The sequence below is a fragment of the Oncorhynchus masou genome, chromosome 5, assembly GCF_036934945.1.
Source record: "Oncorhynchus masou masou isolate Uvic2021 chromosome 5, UVic_Omas_1.1, whole genome shotgun sequence".
Taxonomy (NCBI): domain Eukaryota; kingdom Metazoa; phylum Chordata; class Actinopteri; order Salmoniformes; family Salmonidae; genus Oncorhynchus; species Oncorhynchus masou.
Window position 1 is genome coordinate 59,963,139 of NC_088216.1, and position 21,350 is coordinate 59,984,488.

General features: G+C 42.0%; 1 long non-coding RNA gene across 6 annotated transcripts; it reads left to right on the forward strand.

Moving 5' to 3' along the window:
* The first annotated feature begins 8,067 nt into the window (after positions 1-8,067).
* LOC135540001 (uncharacterized) lies at positions 8,068-15,201 on the forward strand. 6 transcript variants are annotated; one of them, XR_010455700.1, is made up of 4 exons: positions 8,068-8,530; positions 9,033-13,585; positions 13,733-13,814; positions 13,909-15,201. It is a non-coding gene; the product is annotated as an uncharacterized LOC135540001 (long non-coding RNA). The 6 variants fall into 6 exon arrangements; XR_010455697.1 differs by having other exon boundaries at positions 9,033-9,138; positions 13,440-13,814; XR_010455698.1 differs by having other exon boundaries at positions 9,033-9,138; positions 13,485-13,814.
* Positions 15,202-21,350: the final 6,149 nt, after the last annotated feature.

Below are 21,350 nucleotides of genomic sequence, written 5' to 3' on the forward strand. Positions count from 1 at the left end.
TAGCAACCACTATGGAATGTCGGGTCAGAACAAGGGTTAGCATTGACCCTGTCCTGGGTCCAGATCTGGTCCGTGGTCCGGCAGTTGAGTATGGGGACGGCTATACCATTCCATCAGAGGGTCTCCCATTTTTAGATCATGGAGACAGGCAAGTAGGCAGGTAAACAGACACACAGACAGACAGGCAGACATTCAGTCCAGTGAATTGGTAACATTGTTTGATTGTTTGGTTATTTCCATAAATCCCGTTATGGCAATTACTGTACCTAAGCCTGCAGAGACATGTGGCCCAGTTAAGTAGACTAATGCACAAACACATGTATGTGAAAACTGGTAAAGTAGTTTATCAGTGTCTAGAGACACACATGGGTATCAATTCTGAACATCAATTTATGAATTTACAACCAATAGGATGTTGCCTGATCACTTGTAAGTAGGGTTACAAAGCTACCGGTAATTTACCAGCGTTACCAGAATCTTCAGTAATTTTAGTAAATAACAGGTACTGTAATATATGACAACTTTGGTAATTCATACTTGAATAACTATTAAAAAATGTATTAGTGTATAGTATTCATTTTTTTACATCTGTATATTTTGACCACGAGTTTCGAGTAGATAGATTATATGGTTCAAGATATAATAGCCTAATTAATGAAAAATGCATTAAATGTATTTTTATTTAACCAGGCAAGTCACTTAAGAACAAATTCTTATTTACAATGACTGCCTACCCAGGCAAAACCCTAATGACGCTGGGCCACCCCATGGGACTCCCAATCACAGCCAGTTGTGATACAGCCTGGAATCAAACCAGGGTCTGTAGTGACGTCTCTAGCACTGAGATGCAGTGCCTTAGACCGCTGCGCCACTCGGGAGCCCAATAATGGCATTCATGCTGAAACCCTTCTATTAAACACCAATGCTATTTATTACGTTGATGGTTTATATTTAGGATAATGTTTTACAGCTTTATCATTATATTGTTTATTTTAAAACCATCTCATTTGATTATTGTGTATATATATGACATATGATGAGGCCACACAGAGCGCCAGAGAAAATTACAGACACCTGTGGTAATCTGAAGTACCCAAAATAGGCCCCTAGATGTCATTTGATAAAATTCCCCAAAAACCTTGAGCGTTACCAAAGTTCTGGTATTTTACTAGTAAACTTGGAATGTTTCCTGTAAAATACCCCCCCCTTTGCAACCCTACTTGCAAGACTCCTGAGAATCTCAGGAATGTGCAGAAACACATTATATATACACTGCTCAAAAAAATAAAGGGAACACTTAAACAACACAATGTAACTCCAAGTCAATCACACTTCTGTGAAATCAAACTGTCCACTTAGGAAGCAACACTGATTGACAATAAATTTCACATGCTGTTGTGCAAATGGAATAGACAACAGGTGGAAATTATAGGCAATTAGCAAGACACCCACAATAAAGGAGTGGTTCTGCAGGTGGTGACCACAGACCACTTCTCAGTTCCTATGCTTCCTGGTTGATGTTTTGGTCACTTTTGGATGCTGGCGATGCTTTCACTCTAGTGGTAGCATGAGACGGAGTCTACAACCCACACAAGTGGCTCAGGTAGTGCAGCTCATCCAGGATGGCTCATCACATGCGAGCTGTGGCAAGACGGTTTGCTGTGTCTGTCAGCGTAGTGTCCAGAGCATGGAGGCGCTACCAGGAGACAGGCCAGTACAGCAGGAGACGTGGAGGAGGCCGTAGGAGGGCAACAACCCAGCAGCAGGACCGCTACCTCCGCCTTTGTGCAAGGAGGAGCAGGAGGAGCACTGCCAGAGCCCTGCAAAATGACCTCCAACAGGCCACAAATGTGCATGTGTCTGCTCAAACGGTCAGAAACAGACTCCATGAGGGTGGTAGAGGGCCCGACGTCCACAGATGGGGGTTGTGCTTACAGCCCAACACCGTGCAGGACGTTTGGCATTTGCCAGAGAACACCAAGATTGGCAAATTCGCCACTGGCGCCCTGTGCTCTTCACAGATGAAAGCAGGTTCACACTGAGCACATGTAACAGACGTGACAGAGTCTGGAGACGCAGTGGAGAACGTTCTGCTGCCTGTAACATCCTCCAGCATGACCGGTTTGGGGGTGGGTCAGTCATGGTGTGGGCTGGCATTTCTTTGGGGGGCCGCACAGCCCTCCATGTGCTCGCCAGAGGTAGCCTGACCTCCATTAGGTACCGAGATGAGATCCTCAGACCCCTTGTGAGACCATATGCTGGTGCGGTTGGCCCTTGGTTCCTCCTAATGCAAGACAATGCTAGACCTCATGTGGCTGGAGTGTGTCAGCAGTTCCTGCAAGAGGAAGGCATTGATGCTATGGACTGGCCCGCCCGTTCCCCAGACCTGAATCCAATTGAGCACATCTGGGACATCATGTCTCGCTCCATCCACCAATACCACGTTGCACCACAGACTGTCCAGGAGTTGGCAGATGCTTTAGTCCAGGTCTGGGAGGAGATCCATCAGGAGACCATCCGCCACCTCATCAGGAGCATGCCCAGGCATTTTAGGGAGGTTACACAGGCACGTGGAGGCCACACACACTACTGAGCCTCATTTTGACTTGTTTTAAGGACATTACATCAAAGTTGGACCAGACTGTAGTGTGGTTTTCCACTTTAATTTTGAGTGTGACTCCAAATCCAGACCTCCATGGGTTGATAAATTTGATTTCCATTGATAATTTTTGTGTGATTTTGTTGTCAGCACATTCAACTATGTAAAGAAAAAAGTATTTAATAAGAATATTTTATTCATTCAGATCTAGGATGTGATATTTTAGTGTTCCCTTTATTTTTTTGAGCAGTGTATTTTTGTCCCTCTAGGTAAACTTAATCTCTCTTGTAAGACAGTGCAGTCAATTAGTAGGGACTGTCTGCAGCACCTTCTTATGGTTATCTTGGAGACAAGTACTGGACTGGTACGTCCTGTTCCTATGTCCGCACTGGGAAGTCACCATGTCGACCGATGCTGAGACATTTTTTTAGAATGTGCTGGAAGGCTCTACCCATGCTCCCCCAGCTCTGAGAGCACAGCTATGTGTAGTCTATCAAGGAAGACATGAAACACTGGATCAGCTGCAGCGCCAGCAGCAGTGTTTCCGGACATACTTTGAATTACTTAATCCTAGTGGTGTAAAGTAACTAATTAAAATTACCTTGAAGTACTACAGAAGTCGTTTGTTTCTGTACTTTACTTTACTGTTTATTTAGCACTTTTTCCTCCACTGCTCAATGCAAAGGACATTTTCCCAGAAACAAAACAAAGCCAAACAATATGACAGATTTATGCCTATAATGAAGTCAGATTCTATAAATCAGATTCTGATAGATTGCAGAACAGTATAGTTTGACAATTGTGAGTAGAATCTTATAGAATCTTCTGGATACAGTTAAATGGAATTCATTGAAATAATAAATTATATGAACACCAGAGACATTATAAAAATCTCTGTGTTATGGTTGAAATTTCCCGCACCTATAAAGCCTGTTTATATTGGTCATAACACAATACATCCCTATCTGTGATGATGGAAGGCAGTTTGTGATATGGCATGATGACTTCTGCGTAACTTCTGCATTCTTACTGATTATTTATACCCTGATTGTTTTAGAAGTGTCCTGACATGTAAAAATTGTGAATGAGCCATCTTACTGATTACTCATAATTAAATTAGTATCTGGTGGCCAAAACATTAAAAGTCTGATTTAATAATCCTATAAATTAACATATCCAGTGATTAAACGAAGCACTATCACAGTAGGGGAGTTTAAACTTGGCCACAGAGAGTGGATTGTGGTTTGACTCAATGTATGGAACATTGTGGCCATAGAACTAGGTAATGATTAGTCAATTATAGTCATACTAATTCTATGCATTCTATGCACAAAGGGAGTTGGATTGATGCCAAGGCTTCTGTCTGTGGTGATGCCACCACACTGCATTGTGATATCATGGGCCCAAGAACAACAAGTCCTTTGGAGGTTGACTCTGAGGCCTTGTTAGCTCTATGCAGGGCCACCAGGAGGCAGTCTCTGTTTGTGGGGGAAAGAAGAAGGGGAAGTTGAGGCTAGACGCCCATCACGGTCTCTGCTCAGTCCAGTCACCGTTCAGCCACTTTCTCCCACCGTGATGGAGCTGACACCAGATGGAGGAGCCTTAAAGAGGTCTCAGGTAACTCAACAACTGTTGTAGACTTACAGCTGAATGGTTCACTTAGGGCTGATTGAGAGGATCTTTAGAGAGGGGGATTTGTGGGGGAGACGGACCAATAACACAAACACTTTAATGCTTACTGAAATACTGGGCTGGTCAGTCGTCTCACTGACGTATTCTGTATTATGTAGAAGACTAATGTTGACTAATGTTGTCTATCAACAGTTGGACACCCATCTAAAATGTCAAATGTACTGTATCTTAACTACATTCTTATCAGCATTTCACAGCAATAACGGATTATATCCTGAAATATTTTAGGATAGCCATACCCTCCCCAAATTCTGATTAATATAAATCCATACTGGAAATGTACAGTGCCTTGCGAAAGTATTCGGCCTCCTTGAACTTTGCGACCTTTTGCCACATTTCAGGCTTCAAACATAAAGATATAAAACTGTATTTTTTTGTGAAGAATCAACAACAAGTGGGACACAATCATGAAGTGGAACGACATTTATTGGATATTTCAAACTTTTTTAACAAATCAAAAACTGATAAATTGGGCGTGCAAAATTATTCAGCCCCTTTACTTTCAGTGCAGCAAACTCTCTCCAGAAGTTCAGTGAGGATCTCTGAATGATCCAATGTTGACCTAAATGACTAATGATGATAAATACAATCCACCTGTGTGTAATCAAGTCTCCGTATAAATGCACCTGCACTGTGATAGTCTCAGAGGTCTGTTAAAAGCGCAGAGAGCATCATGAAGAACAAGGAACACACCAGGCAGGTCCGAGATACTGTTGTGAAGAGGTTTAAAGCCGGATTTGGATACAAAAAGATTTCCCAAGCTTTAAACATCCCAAGGAGCACTGTGCAAGCGATAATATTGAAATGGAAGGAGTATCAGACCACTGCAAATCTACCAAGACCTGGCCGTCCCTCTAAACTTTCAGCTCATACAAGGAGAAGACTGATCAGAGATGCAGCCAAGAGGCCCATGATCACTCTGGATGAACTGCAGAGATCTACAGCTGAGGTGGGAGACTCTGTCCATAGGACAACAATCAGTCGTATATTGCACAAATCTGGCCTTTATGGAAGTGGCAAGAAGAAAGCCATTTCTTAAAGATATCCATAAAAAGTGTTGTTTAAAGTTTGCCACAAGCCACCTGGGAGACACACCAAACATGTGGAAGAAGGTGCTCTGGTCAGATGAAACCAAAATTGAACTTTTTGGCAACAATGCAAAACGTTATGTTTGGCGTAAAAGCAACACAGCTCATCACAATGAACACACCATCCCCACTGTCAAACATGGTGGTGGCAGCATCATGGTTTGGGCCTGCTTTTCTTCAGCAGGGACAGGGAAGATGGTTAAAATTGATGGGAAGATGGATGGAGCCAAATACAGGACCATTCTGGAAGAAAACATGATGGAGTCTGCAAAAGACCTGAGACTGGGACGGAGATTTGTCTTCCAACAAGACAATGATCCAAAACATAAAGCAAAATCTACAATGGAATGGTTCAAAAATAAACATATCCAGGTGTTAGAATGGCCAAGTCAAAGTCCAGACTTGAATCCAATTGAGAATCTGTGGAAAGAACTGAAAACTGCTGTTCACAAATGCTCTCCATCCAACCTCACTGAGCTCGAGCTGTTTTGCAAGGAGGAATTGGAAAAAATTTCAGTCTCTCGATGTGCAAAACTGATAGAGACATACCCCAAGCGACTTACAGCTGTAATCGCAGCAAAAGGTGGCACTCCAAAGTATTAACTTCAGGGGGCTGAATAATTTTGCACGCCCAATTTTTCAGTTTTTGATTTGTTAAAAAAGTTTGAAATATCCAATAAATGTCGTTCCACTTCATGATTGTGTCCCACTTGTTGTTGATTCTTCACAAAAAAATACAATTTTATATCTTTATGTTTGAAGCCTGAAATGTGGCAAAAGGTCGCAAAGTTCAAGAGGGCCGAATACTTTCGCAAGGCACTGTAGCTATTTAAAAAAAATAGTTGTGCCTTTGATCCCCTCAGGTCCTGAGCAACCCACTGAAAACCCTGGTGTCTGTCAACACCAGCACGAGCAGAGTGGTGGTTAAGCAGATGGAGCTCCTGGTCTTCTCCTGGCGGCAACGACAGCATGGGAGGGCTCTGCTGTCCCCCATGACCCACCCAGGCCATGCCACCAAACCATTCAGTGGTCCCCGCTGCAGCCCAGATCCCCTGCCTCAGCTCAACGTGGGCTCGAACTCCCTGATGCCCTTTTACACAGTGGTGAAGCCCACCTGCGGCTACCGCTTCTCCAGGGAGACGGACCACAAGCGCCGGCACATCGGCATCCCTGCCAGCAACCCAGTCATGTGGAGGAGCTGCTATGCATTGGCCTCACAATAAACATGCAGTAGCCTGAAGCTGCCCTGTATAGACTAACAAAGTTAAATGTTTATATCATGAGTGATAAGAATATTCATTGTTATGACTGATATTAAAATGTAGCATACAAGACCTTATACAACCCCTTGATGCTCTGTCATAGTGACATTTGGGCAGTGTGTTTAAATAGCCTGGTCTCATAGACTAGTAAAAGTAAAACCATTATGTTACATTTGGTATGGTTACTTAATTTTAATTTAAAAATTAAAGTAGAGTTGTTGGTCGGGGTGGGTGAGTGGGCATATAACACGAATATCTAGCAACCCAAAGGTTGTGAGTTTTAATCTCATCACAGATAACTTTAGAATTTAGCACTTTTTAGCTTCTTCACCTAACCTTAACCCTAACTCCTAGCCTAGCTAACGTTAGCCATCTAGCTAACGTTAGCTACTTAGCTAGAATTCATAACATATCATATATGTTTTGTAAATTCGTAACATATTATATGTTTTGCAAATTCGTAATATATATTACCAATTGAAATTCGGAACATATCATACGAAATTGGTGATGTACATCTACAAATTAATGCATACTATATGGAACGTAACATTTTATGGCGTGTCTCAGATTTACTTACAGAATAATACGAAATCCTCTGAGACCAGGTTGGTCGAAACAGATCTCATTTGGCAGTTCCCACATTCCCATTCCCAAAAGCCCTTTTCACACTGCATTGTTCTTATCCCCATGTTAAGGTTATCTTAGCCCCAGGTTAAGACTGGCCCTGGGGTAGCTTATCCTCTGTTCACACAGGCATTTGTTTTGTCACACAACACAATGCTACGGATGTCTCATGTTTTGAGGGAACATGCAATTGGCATGCTGACTGCAGCAATGTCCAATAGAGCTGTTGCCAGATAATTTAATGTTAATTTCTGTACCATAAGCCGCCTCCAAAGTCATTTTAGAGAATTTTGCACTATGTCAAACCCGGCTTCACAACCGCAGACATTTACATTTACATTTTTACATTTAACAACCGCAGACCACATGTAACCACGCTAGCCTGGACCTCCAGATCTGGCACCAGTGGGATCGTCTGAGTCCAGCCATCGGGCAACTGATGAAGATCTGCACAAACTGTCAGAAACCGTCTCAGAGAAGCTCATCTGCATGCTAGTTGTCAACACCAGGGTCTGCTCACCTTCAATGACTGGCACACGGGAGAAGTGTTCTCTTCACTGATGAATCCCGCAAGGATCTGTACACAATTCATTTAAGCTGAAAATGTCCCAGTTCTTCCATGGCCTGCATACTCACCAGACATGCCACCCATTGAGCATGTTTGGGATGCTCTGGGTTGCCCATGTACGACAGCGTGTTTCAGTTCCCGCCGACATCCAGAGGCTTTTTTTCACGCCCCCATTAGAAAACGTCCTCCCACGACAAGGGGTGTATGACGATATCCGGTTGTCATCTGTAGTCTCGAACTTCGAACATCGAGTTTACCCAGTCACTGCTCAATTTGCCATGAGTGATGTGGCTAATATCGTTTACGAACATTCCCAGGTGAAGAGATCTAAACTTGATAAGGATACAAGTTCTTCCACAAACAATATATATTCAACTATCAATGTAAGTTGGTACTTGAAGCGACCAGTTGAGATAGATAGCTAACTAGCCAACTTTGCTAGCAAGCTAACAGTAGCTAAGACATTACCAAATTGGTTAGCGCTAACGTTACTTATTAAGGGCTTGCTTTTGTGTCACAAATCACCTAGCAACCGCATCAGACGCCATGTTGGAAGCCCAAAGTCACTCTGTTGGAAGCCCTTCAACAGTTCACATGGCTGGCTGGGTTGTGCTACCACTGGAAACATTGACCATTATAGTAATTCATTTTTCTAAGGACCCAGAAAACGGAGGCAGTGGGAGAACCTATTCTAGTGAGTAAATATATTTTTAAAATGATAAAAAATATGTATTATTAGCTAGCTCGCTTGCTACAGAAACGTATTGTGCTAACTAAAATGAGCTGCTACGTAACGTATGTTTCGTCTAGTTAGCTAACTTTACATACTGTATATCTAGCTAAGTTAATTAAATATCACCCGCCTGCTAGCTTCATAGTATATAGTTAGTCAGCTATCTTAAGTATTTATCGTTGTAACTCTAAATGCAATTGTGGCTAGATACCTAGCTATAACAGTAACGGCCAATGGAAGAGGGTGAAAGGATTCGCTAGCAGTTCCAGCTGTCGGAGAAGGGAGAGTAGGCTACTCTGGATAGGGCAGGTACCTTTGTGGGAGGACATTATGAAACTATTCTCCAGTTACAGTCTCTAGGGAGAAAAACTACAAGGACAGAGATATATAGCAACATACTATTCAGTGCTTTCTAAGTAGAGTATAATGTAGCCTGTTTCTTTGGGATGTTTTCTGTCCTCAGGTACAGAGAAACTTAAAAAACCCTGTCTGCAGATGAAGAGGTCCCAATGACTGTCCGAGAGAATGAGGGTACATCCTTCTATACCATGGATTATAAGTGTACCTATGTAAGCATATTTTGTGAACAGAAATATAGTTTAAAAGTCACACACAATGTATAAACCTATTACAACTGGAGCAGGCCAACCCTGTAAAAACAATACCAGTAGACAATGTATTTGGGTCTAATTAATATACTGGATTTTGTACATGCCTTGTGCTCACATGAAATAGTTCAGTGCAAATCCAACCCTTGTAATCTAGGTGGTGAAATGATGTGATCATTATCTTAAAACATGAACACAACTACTACCACAAAGGTCAATGTCAGATACATTTCTACCAGGTCTGAGTGGCACTTGGAGGTGCTAATGTGATAATGAAGATGGCTTGCCTAAGACTACCACAACAATTACATTGTCTATGCTAAATGTGTTTAAACTGTAAAATAAATAAAATAGTTGGGCTATAACAACTACTTTTTATTCAATGGGGCTAGGCAAAGCAGAGATTACACATACTTTAATTTCACCCATACAACAATAGAGCCAATTTATTAAAGTACAGTATGTTTACCATATCATAAACAATAGTTGTTTCCACATTCCAAATGACATTTTATATATACGGTTTAAGGGGGCACTTTTGTCATGACAACAAGGTGCTCTACTCAAATGGCACAACCTAATCATTCAGGAAGTTCAAAGCACAGCATATGACAACCATCTTGTAAAACTGAGGGATGCCTCCTTTCATTTCTGGAAATGGACGAAGTAGTAGAAGTAGAAGCTGATGACTCTGCAGCATTGCTCATTTTCACAGTGGGATTACAGTCGACATGGGTGTCTTGATAGTAGAGGTTGACCGATTAATTGTAATGGCCGATTAATTAGGGCCGATTTCATTTTTTTTTTTTTACCTGGTCAGCTCGGGGATTCGATCTTGCAACCTTTCGTTTAATAGTCCAACGCTCTAAACACTTGATTACATTGCACTCCACGAGGAGACTGCCTGTTACGCGAATGCAGTAAGAAGCCAAGGTAAGTTGCTAGCTAGCATTAAACTTATCTTATAAAAACGAGCAATAAATCATAATCACTAGTTAACTACACATGGTTGATGATATTACTAGTTTATCTAGCGAGTCCTGCGTTGCATATAATCGATGCGGTGCATATTTGCGAAAAAGGACTGTCGTTGCTCCAATGTGTACCTAACCATAAACATCAATTCCTTTCTTAAAATCAATACACAAGTATATATTTTTAAACCTGCATATTTAGTTAATATTGCTCGCTAACATGACTCGTTGTGAACTGTGAAGACTATTTCTTCCTAGCAAAGACAGCCAACTTTGCCAAACGGGGGATGATTTAACAAAAGCGCATTGGGGAAAAAAGCACAATCGTTGCACGACTGTACCTAACCATAAACATCAATGCATTTCTTACAATCAATACACAGAAGTATATATTTTTAAACCTGCATATTTAGCTAAAAGAAATCCACGTTAGCAGGCAATATTAACCAGGTGAAATTGTGTCACTTGTCCTGCGTTCATTGCACGCAGAGTCAGTGTATATGCAACAGTTTGAGCCGCCTAATTTGCCAGAATTTTACGAAATTATGACATAGGATTGAAGGTTATGCAATGTAACAGGAATATTTAGACTTATGGATGTCACCCGTTAGTGAAATATGGAACCATTCCGTATATTATCTGACAGAATAAATGTCTTGTTTTCGAGATTATAGTTTCCGGATTTGACCATCTTAATGACCTAAGGCTCGTATTTCTGTGCGTTATTATGTTATAATTAAGTCTATGATTTGATAGAGCAGTCTGACTGAGCGGTGGTAGGCACTAGCAGGCTCGTAAGCATTCATTCAAACAGCACTTTTGTGCGTTTTGCCAGCAGCTCTTCGCTGTGCTTCAAGCATTGAGCTGTTTATGACTTCAAGCCTGTCAACTCCCGAGACTAGGCTGGTGTAACCGATGTGAAATGGCTAGCTAGTTAGCGGGGTGTGCGCTAATAGCGTTTCAAACGTCACTCGCTCTGAGACTTGGAGTGGTTGTTCCCCTTGCTCTGCATGGGTAACGCTGCTTCGAGGGTGGCTGTTGTCGATGTGTTCCTGGTTTGAGCCCAGGTAGTGGCGAGGAGAGGGACGGAAGGTAGACGGTTACACTGGCAATACTAAAGTGCCTATAAGAACATACAATAGTCAAAAGGTATATGAAATGCAGATCGTATAGAGCGAAATAGTCCTATAATTCCTATAACAACTACAACCTAAAACTTCTTACCTGGGAATATTGAAGACTCGTGTTAAAAGGAACCACCAGCTTTCATATGTTCTCATGTTCTGAGCAAGGAACTTAAACGTTAGCATTGTTACATATTGCACTTTTACTTTCTTCTCCAATGCTTTGTTTATACATTATTTAATCCAAATTGAACATGTTTCATTATTTATTTGAGGCTAAATTGATTTTATTGATGTTTTATATTAAGTTAAAATAAGTGTTCATTCAGTATTGTTGTCATTGTTACAAATCAAATAAAAATTAAATCGTCCGATTAATCGGTATCGGCTTTTTTTTGGTGCTTCAATAATCGGTATCGGCTTTGAAAAATCATAATCGGTCCACCTCTACTTGATAGGTCAGCTGGTGAACTTCAATTAGTACATAAACAAATGAAAAGCACTTTGTTAAAATATCACTTCTTCGGGGCACCTGTACCATCACTTAAGTGTTTGGTTGTGTTTAATTCATACAGGTGTTTTAGTGTCATGTAAAGATTAAATCTATTGTTGGGCTGGAACAGCCAATAGTCACACAGCAGGTTGTCCTATGTCCATATATTTTCCCTCTTATGAGTAAAATGTTCAACAAATTCTCAATGGGTTATTATGTGAATATATGATAACCACTGGAGTTTTTTGGACAATAATGTTCTCCAGGCTATATGGATGTCATATTGTACAATTTGCGTCTCCCATTTTCATGGTCAAGGCTAGAAGGGATCCAGCTTTTGTCAAATTAAGTAATATTTGAGATTTCGTAGCAGATTAAGAGAATTAACATTGCTGGTTAGGAGAATTAGGTTTGGAAAAGGGTTAGGGTTAGCTTAAATGCACCCCCAGAAAGACTTTTGATCTTAATTTAACACAAACTGGATCCCTTCTTGCCAGGTCCACATTTCGGCCTAGATTGGTTGCATTCAAGGAAAGGTTGTTTTTATTGATCTGTTGTCAGTGTCAGTAGAGTAGGCCTAGGCTTCTATCGTATTAAAAGAAAGCATATGTTAATGTTTCCGGTCATATGAAGTGTAGTAGATTTGCATGAAATGTTTATCAAAGGCCACATTTTTCCTGTGCAAAGCAAATAAACATCTCTGATATAGCCTATGCCATTACTTGCTTATTGATAGCTTAAATTGATAGCCTAACTTATCACTATCCAATGTACTCATCACATTAGGAATAGTAGCCTTACATTCATCTGCACATGTGATGATAGGCATGCAATCCATTTCTATGGTAAAAATATATATAATCTCGTGACACACGAGATTATAGCTGGTCTACAAGCTATCTCTAGCTAGCTAGCTAGCGAATTTTGGTTAGGTTACTGTTGTTGTTAACACCTGGTTAGCATAACAGCTAAACTAAACTCGAAATCGATCAGACTTGACTTACCAGTGATGAAATGATTGTAGCAGACCCTGTACTGACAACTGTCTGGGTTCAGGTCTTGACTGGCAAACTTGTTTCTTCTTCTTTTCTGACAGTTCTTGAGTCTTCTCATATCACCTATAATGTTTCATGTTTGCAGGGAATCTGTAAACATATTTTTTCCCGTTGTCTTTCCTGCCTTGTTAGAGCAGCCAGATACTCCACGGAAAATGACCGTGGTGATGAATCAACTCGTTTTAGGCACTGTTATCACAGATAGAATTAAAACATCTTTGCTGTTATCATGTAGTTTGGGGTATCCACACGGCTGTGTTTGTCGGAAGAATTAATGCAACATGGCCACCAGGAGACACTTAGCGAGCTAACTAATTAACGTTAACTATTTGTCCAGCCACTGTAATCTATTATTTGTTTCTAGCTAGCAATGTAGCTCGCTAGCTAGCTAGACAAATCTCAGTAATGTTAAGAGTAGCAATGTTAACTTACTAGTATACATCAATTGATTGTTGTCAACATAACATTCAAATGTAGTATAGTAAACTTATTTTTACACTTGGTCAGTTCCATTTTAATGTGAGAATTGAAGAGAAGGAACCATGACCTTGCTGCTGCAGATGTCATACACTGTTCTTGAACAACTATGTGATACATTTTTCCCCTACATTGCAAGCACCCAAGGAGCCCGTCATTGTAAACCACTTCTGTTCATGTGCAGCTGGGAGAGCTTTGTGCAATCTGGTGCCTCTACTCTTCCAGACTGCACATTACACCACAATGGGGTTGAAGACCGTGCCACCACCATTGCCTTGCACAGAGGTACTGCAGTCGTGGCACAGGTCAAGTTTTGAAATTGAGATCATTTTTCATATCGTCATAGAGAAGACACATTTAGCATTTTTGTAAACTCATATTACTGCACGTTGTTTTACATTCATCCTGAATCTTTATTTTTTTTGACCGGAGCCCACTGATGAAATGCTTGTGAGGAAGCCAAGGACATCAGGCAGGAGTGGCATAAAATCCACTCTTTACCAAGCAATCCCTGGTGAGTTACAATTGTCTTACGCTCACACATTGGCTAAAGTTTACAATCTTGGCTGACATTCATTTCCTGTCTATGCTTCTTTTTTGGGTTTCAGGGACCCTTCCTGACATGACAGTGCTGTCTGCTGGACCAAGTTTGAGGAGCATGAGACCACAGCCTGCCATTGCCAAGGTGTTGCATGGATTGGAAGAAATTACTCTAAATTTGGTCCAGTGCTGTCATATCAGTGTCTCCTTACTGTCACCAGAGATTCTAATGCATTCAGATGCTCCTGCTTTCCCCCAACTCCCAGTAAAATAAACGGTCATCGAAACTTTGTCCCTACTTGCACTCAGTTTTACCACATGGAGAGCTTAAAGGAGCCACCATCATTGTCATCTGCTATTGAGAATGGCACAGTCGAGCAGTCTGTCCATCCACTATGGAAGAAATTAGGAAACCACGTGTGACTGCTACCCTGTCTAGTGAGGCATACCACTTGCGTGGGGTGTCATCTCGCCATGCCCTAGCCATGAGAATGCTTAAAAGTGAGCTGCAAACCGAAGCTATGAGAAAGGGGTTTGAGCCAGAGGTTCTATAGAACTACTCTGAATTGTTTAATGTCTCGGTCAAACCTTGTGATTTCGTTGTGAACCCAGATGCACCCCATCTTGGGGCGGAATAGTTTATGACCCTTCTGCAGCGCCACCCTTCGGGCTAGCCGAGATCAAGTGCCCTGATGTTGAGTGTAACTGATGCGAAGCACATTAAGTTTGTCAATGGCCCGGCCAAGCTCAATCACAGCCACAAATATCACTTTAAGTCCAGGGCCAACTGGCTGTAACTGGTTTAGATTGATGCGACTTTGTTACAAGCACTAGAAGTGATATTACAGTAGAGAGAGTTGAGAGATGATGCTTTGATAGCAGAGATGAGAGAAACTTGACTACTTCTACACCTACATGGATGTGTACTTTAAGATGTAGTGTAGCAGGTGAGCCAATCCCACTTGGCAGGCCACTGTAACATTGTTGCCCAAGGCAATGTACATGTAATGTAATGTATTTAACTAATCAAAATTGAATGTAGAGTAAATTATTTGAATGAATTAATTGTGTGATCTTGTTTGTCTATCCCGTGTGGCTCAGTTGGTTGAACATGACGTTTGCAATACTAGGGTTGTGGGGTTGATTCCCACAGGGGACCAGTACGTCGTGAAAGAATGGAAATGTATGCACTCACTACTGGAAGTCACTGGATAAGAGCATCTGCTAAATGACTAAAATGTAAATGTACGCAATTATTCAACTAATTGAATTGTTTGATATTTGTTATTTTATACATACATATGTCACTGAATGAATAATCAAATGTATTTATTGAATAAAATCTTTAAATTAAAAAAGGATGTTCTCTAATAGATTAATGAATTATGCAAACACTAAATCCCAAAACACCCATCTTATTCATAAAAACGACATATTCAATATACAAATTTTCCCAAATTCATGTCTTGTCTAATAGATCAATTTATAATAATCACAAAAAACATGTACATGTAGGTATAAAGCTGTTATTTATAATGACCTAATAAATTGAACTTAAATCAATCATTGATTTGTATTGTGTGTGTGCACTGCCTTGCTTGAGCATATTTTCACACTTGCTTATCACCCTTGAGATCCAGAGGGCCCTGGTAGTTCATTAAGCAGCATTTCGTCCACAGTTGACAGAGCCTGCCAGAATGAGTGGGATAATCATGTCCCAGATATGGTACTTCTTCACCCTCCTAATGACTCTCTCCACTAGCACTCTCAGATGCGAAATAGCTTGCGTTCACTCAGTGTCCTTCCATGTTAGCAGTTGCTCTTTTGATTGGGGGAATGATGAGTGTTGCCCCCACATCTGACTGCATCCTATCTATGATGTACCCCTTGTCTGCCATGCATCCATCACCAGGCTCAAACAGCTTGAGGATTCCAGAGAGACACGTGATCTCCTGATCAAAGATGGATCTAGTGATAAGCTTGGTGCAATCCAAATTAGGCCCTTAATAAAGGTGGTGTGGTTTTTGTAAGATGAAAAAGTCTCTGACTGTAATGTCAGAGAGGAGAGGTTGGCACATCTCAGCTCTGTGCAGTCCATGATAACTGACCTCTGGACAGAACACCTTGTACTTGTCAGGCATGGTATCCTGCACCTGCTTCCTGGACATCCAAATGGGCACAGAGCCCAAGAGAAGATATAGGTAGTTGGTCCAGGTTATTTTAACGCAGCTCACTGTAGGGACACACACCAAAGATGTCCGCCAACACCTCCTTCAGCCCAGCTGCTACTCGACGGCAGTAAAGCACTGTAGGGACACTCACACCAAAGATGTCCGCCAACACCTCCTTCAGCCCAGCTGCTACTCGACAGCAGTAAAGATAAAAACTTGTCAATGAGTGGCAGCTTTCTGTTGGGGCTTGGTGATGCGCTTCCCATTCCAGCCTTCTGGGCCTAGATTAACCCAGAGGCAGAGGGGGCAATGGACTCCCAGAACACCATGAAGACCTCTGAGTGGAACCGGGTATAGAACCTGAAGTCCTCATTGGGTGCACAGAATCTTTGGAGCTGGAGATGGTGAACAGAGAGCTGTTGGACTTGGGGCTCTAGCTCCTTGATTCAATCCAGTGCAGCATCCAACATACCTATAGAAAAGAAAGGGGTAATTTATGTGGCAAAATTGTGCTATTAATCATTTTTATTCTCAGTATCATGACACAGTAAACCATCTCTTACTTAGTTTAGGTCTCAGGACATATGTAATCAATCAAGTATGTTATGGTAGTGCTAAGAAATGTTGGTTCAAGGAACTAACAGGAGGGTGGCTTAAGTTGGAGAGCAGAGTGGGAAAACAGAGAGCATGCAAGCTGGCTAGCGGGTTAATAGTTTTGTTATTGTTATTTCAAAAGCTGATTATAGGTAATGCAATACCTGAACTATAGCAAAGGTTTGCAAAACTACAACTTGCAGGATAATTTCTACAATCCACTTTGAGAGAGGCTTTCCCTGTATCTACAAAGCACACAAACAGCTGATCAGAGTGACGGATCACCTGATTCCGCTCCATGTACTTGTTTAGGGATCTCACAGGACACAGAGTGCATACATCAACATGAGCCCCAGGGGGCATGGAGGTGGATAAGGCTGTTAGCATCATTTCCCTGTTCACATGACCTGGGGGCAGGTCCTTTGGTAGGAAGGCGGGATTAGGCCGCAGGGTAACGCTCGCCTTACCGGCTCTAGCCGATAACACTCATTATTAATAGGCAAAGCATGGAGCTCGCCAACCCTCTTGGTAGAGGCGATGGCCACCAGAAATGCTGTCTTAAGAGAGATGTTTCAAGTCTTTTGGTTGGAAGGGAGGTCTGGCTAGTACTCCAAGAACCAGATTCAAATCACATTTGGGAACTGAGGGGGCTCTTGAGGGGCGTAATCGACGGACTACCTTAAGAAACCTGGCCATGAGCGGGTGGCTGCCAAGCGGCCCATCCTACTCTTCATCATGACATGCTGATATGGCTGCTACATATACCTTAAGTGTGGATAAAGCCCTGCCAGCATCAAACAAAGACCTCAAGAGCTGGAACAAAGATCCTATGCCGCAAGATTCTGCCGCAACCCCCTGCTCCGCACACCGCTGGCAGAACCCGTCACCTCGTGTCATAGGTTGACGTGGTGGAGGGGGCCCTGTCACTCTGTAAGATGTTAACAACAGAGGGCTCAAGATCTAAATTAGACCATTTTCGCTGTTCAGCAGCCAAGCCCACAGCTGCAGGCGGAGTGATTTGGATGCCACAATGTGCCCTAAATATATATATAAATATATATATATAAAATATATCCCATTTAGCAGACGCTTTTGTCCAAAGCGACTTACAAGTCGGCTGGGGCCACTACTTTTACATATGGGTGGTCCCAGCGGGAATCGAACCCATGACGCTTGGCGTTGCAAGCGCCATGCTCTACCGACTGAGCCACACAGGACCCATGCCCTCCGCCTGTGACAATAGGCCCGGCCTCCGAGGTAGTTCCAATGCTGTCCCCACTAGTGTCTCCTGACCCCTCCTGTCTCAGCCTCCAGTATTTATGCTGCAGTAGTTTATGTGTCGGGGGGCTGGGGTCAGTTTGTTATATCTGGAGTACTTCTCCTGCCCAATTCGGTGTCCTGTGTGAATCTAAGTGTGCGTTCTCTAATTCTCTCCTTCTCTCTCTCGGAGGACCTGAGCCCTAGGACCATGCCCCAGGACTACCTGACATGATGACTCCTTGCTGTCCCCAGTCCACCTGGCCGTGCTGCTGCTCCAGTTTCAACTGTTCTGCCTTATTATTATTCAACCATGCTGGTCATTTATGAACATTTGAACATCTTGGCCATGTTCTGTTATAATCTCTACCCGGCACAGCCAGAAGAGGACTGGCCACCCCACATAGCCTGATTCCTCTCTAGGTTTCTTCCTAGGTTTTGGCCTTTCTAGGGAGTTTTTCCTAACCACCGTGCTTCTACACCTGCATTGCTTGCTGTTTGGGGTTTTAGGCTGGGTTTCTGTACAGCACTTTGAGATATCAGCTGATGTACGAAGGGCTATATAAATAAATTTGATTTGACTAGGAGTGACAGTTTTGTGCTAAACCAGTGGCATCTCGGGGCAATCAGAAGGACCATGTGGCTCGCTTCCCTGATTCTGTCCAAAGTTGCTGGAATCAGCGGGATCCGGGGGAAGGCGTGTAGCCTCTTTCTCAGCCACTCGTTAGCAAAGACGTCTAGACTGAGTGGTCCGGGGGGGTTGGATATCAAGAACCAGAGGGGGCACTGTGGGTTCCTCTCTGAGCTAAACGGATCCACCTCCGTTTCCCCAAAGATTCCCCACATGCAACTCACTATTCTGGGATGTAGGCGCCACTCTCCTTCCGGAGGGCCTTCCTTGGACAGCATGCCCGCCTTAATGTGTTCAGAATCCCTGGGAGGTGTACAACTCTTAGTGAGGCGAGATTCTGTAGACACAGCAGAAGGGTATGTGCCATCTGGTGGCAGTGGATGGAACCCAGAACCCCTTGGTGGATTATGTACTCTACCACTGTGGTGCTGTCTGTACCAGCACATGTTTGTCCCACAGTTGTGGGAGAAAGTTGAACAGAGTTAGTTGAACTGCTCTCAACTCCAGCATGTTGATGTGGAGTTTGTACCAGCTGGGGCTCCATGTCCCACTGGCCGCCCTCCCCCACAATACTGCTCCCCAGCCTGTCAAGGAGGTGTCTGTTTGAACCAGATCCCTCGATGGACTCTGCCCAGGCGTATCCCACCTGAAAGGAAAGCCAGGGATCACCATCTTGCTAATGCTTGAGGACATTCCTTTTACACAGACAGGCGACAATACCTGTGTTCTATGGATATCAGAATATATTTGGGAAAATCCATTCACAATCCCCAAAAATGTATGGATGTAAGGAGCCAAACTCAACTGACACATTGAGTATGTTTACATGCACACAAATAATTTGATATTAAACTGATTATGGCAATAGGCAGATTATGCAATAGTCATGTCAACACCTTACTCTGCTGATCTTAATCAAGATTAAAACAGCTGGTTTTCTGAGCAATCTTCGGAATTATTAGAACACGTAAACACCTTAATCGGCGTTCCAGAGGTGCATTTGATCTGCACATGTGCTAGCACCAGCCGAGCAAGCCTCCCTCTTTAGCACAAGTATTCTAACTAGAGTCTAGTATATAATGTTAAAGGCATACATGTTGCCATATACAGTACATATGAGCCTATTAGCCATTGATAAATGTTTTGGAGCCTTTTTGTAGAAAGGTGTTTCATTTTTTTTGTGAGTATCCTGCTTCCATACTAGTCCATCCGTGCCATCAATGAAGTAAAGTATGAGATGTCAGCCGAGGACCTTACCAACATGGTGTTTGACAAGATCGACATCAATGGAGATGGTAAGATTCTTCACCTCAATGTACAGGTTCCACATTCTATTAGTGCCACAGTGTTTACTTTTTATGACTTTCATGTAGATATGGTATATGTGCCTATCAATAAGGTGTGTGTGTGTCTGGCAGTTGAGCTGTCCCTGGAGGAGTTCATGGAGGGCATCCAGATGTATGTCAAGTATTAACGAGAGAGAGAGATGTTTATTTATTTTCCCTTTTGTACTTGAACTATTTGCATATCATTACAACACTGTATATAGACATTTATGACATTTTAAATGTCTTTATTATTTTGGAGCTTTTGTAAGTGTAATGTTTACTGTACATTTTGTATTGTTTATTTCACTTTTGTTTTATCTATTTCACTTTCTATGGCAATGTAAACATATGTTTCCCTTGCCAATAAAGCTCTTTAATTAAATAGAGAGAGAGGATCCATTGATTAGACAAAGATCACCTACAGCGAGTAAAGCAAAGCATTAGGGGTCTGGTTCTTTCTTTAGGCCTTGTTGCAATGTTAAAACTTGGCCCAGAGAGCGAGGGATAACCAAAATGTATACCAATCATATTAGTATATTTTAACATTTTTGTCTGTTTCGTGAGCTGAACCCGTTATCCTACATGGGCGTATCCAAATGTGGCATACAGTAATGACTGCCTCAGTTGTCACCTACACACCTTTTGTAAAAGTGTCATCCATGTCCAATCAAAGTGCACTTGCTTGTATATATGGTTAGTATGTGTAGCACTGCTTTACCAATCAGAAGTAAATAACTAATATTACATTTTGTCTATGAACAAGCATATCATATGTGTGTATGATACATCTCTGTTGTCTGGAGTTGTCTGGAGTGATTGCATTCATGAGGAATTCTCTGATTCTACCTCTGAAATTAAACAGACATACTGTGTGCGTGGCTTCAGTGACTTGACTTCATCATGAATCTAGATAAAATGTGTTTGTATAGTCTGTAGATGGTTTTCATGTTTTAAGTAGCCTATTCCTTAATAGAGACACAATCCAATATTTAGTTCCCGTGCTTCACTTTGCCCCTGTTTTTCAGTGAGATTCCCCTTTTTGTATCACCATCTCAAATTCTAAAGTACACAATAGACTTGGTTTGGAGGCCAACCTCAATTGCCTATGATGTCAGTGAAATGTTTTGGCCCTGAACAATCTGTTCCTTGTTTGGCCATTTCAATGCATTACAGAGAGACAGGAGCTTTGAGACTATGTGCAGAGCAACATCAAAAACACGGGATGTCCCTCACCTGCCACCAACCCTGACATATGAAGAAATGTAGCCTATCAGTCATTGGTTGAGACCACTGTAATGACATCTAAAGCTAAATTGCAAAATACCACAAAAAGATGTATTGTATAGACTTCACATGTTTGAATAAAGTAAATAACACGTATTTTCAATTGAATGGCAAAATGTGTTCTTTGCTAATAATGCTTTTTCAGTTACATTTTCAATTGACCATCAGTCTTAAATCCTTAATCTTGAAAACTCTCACTCACACACACACACACACACTTAGGCTATCTGATCTCACTGGCCTAT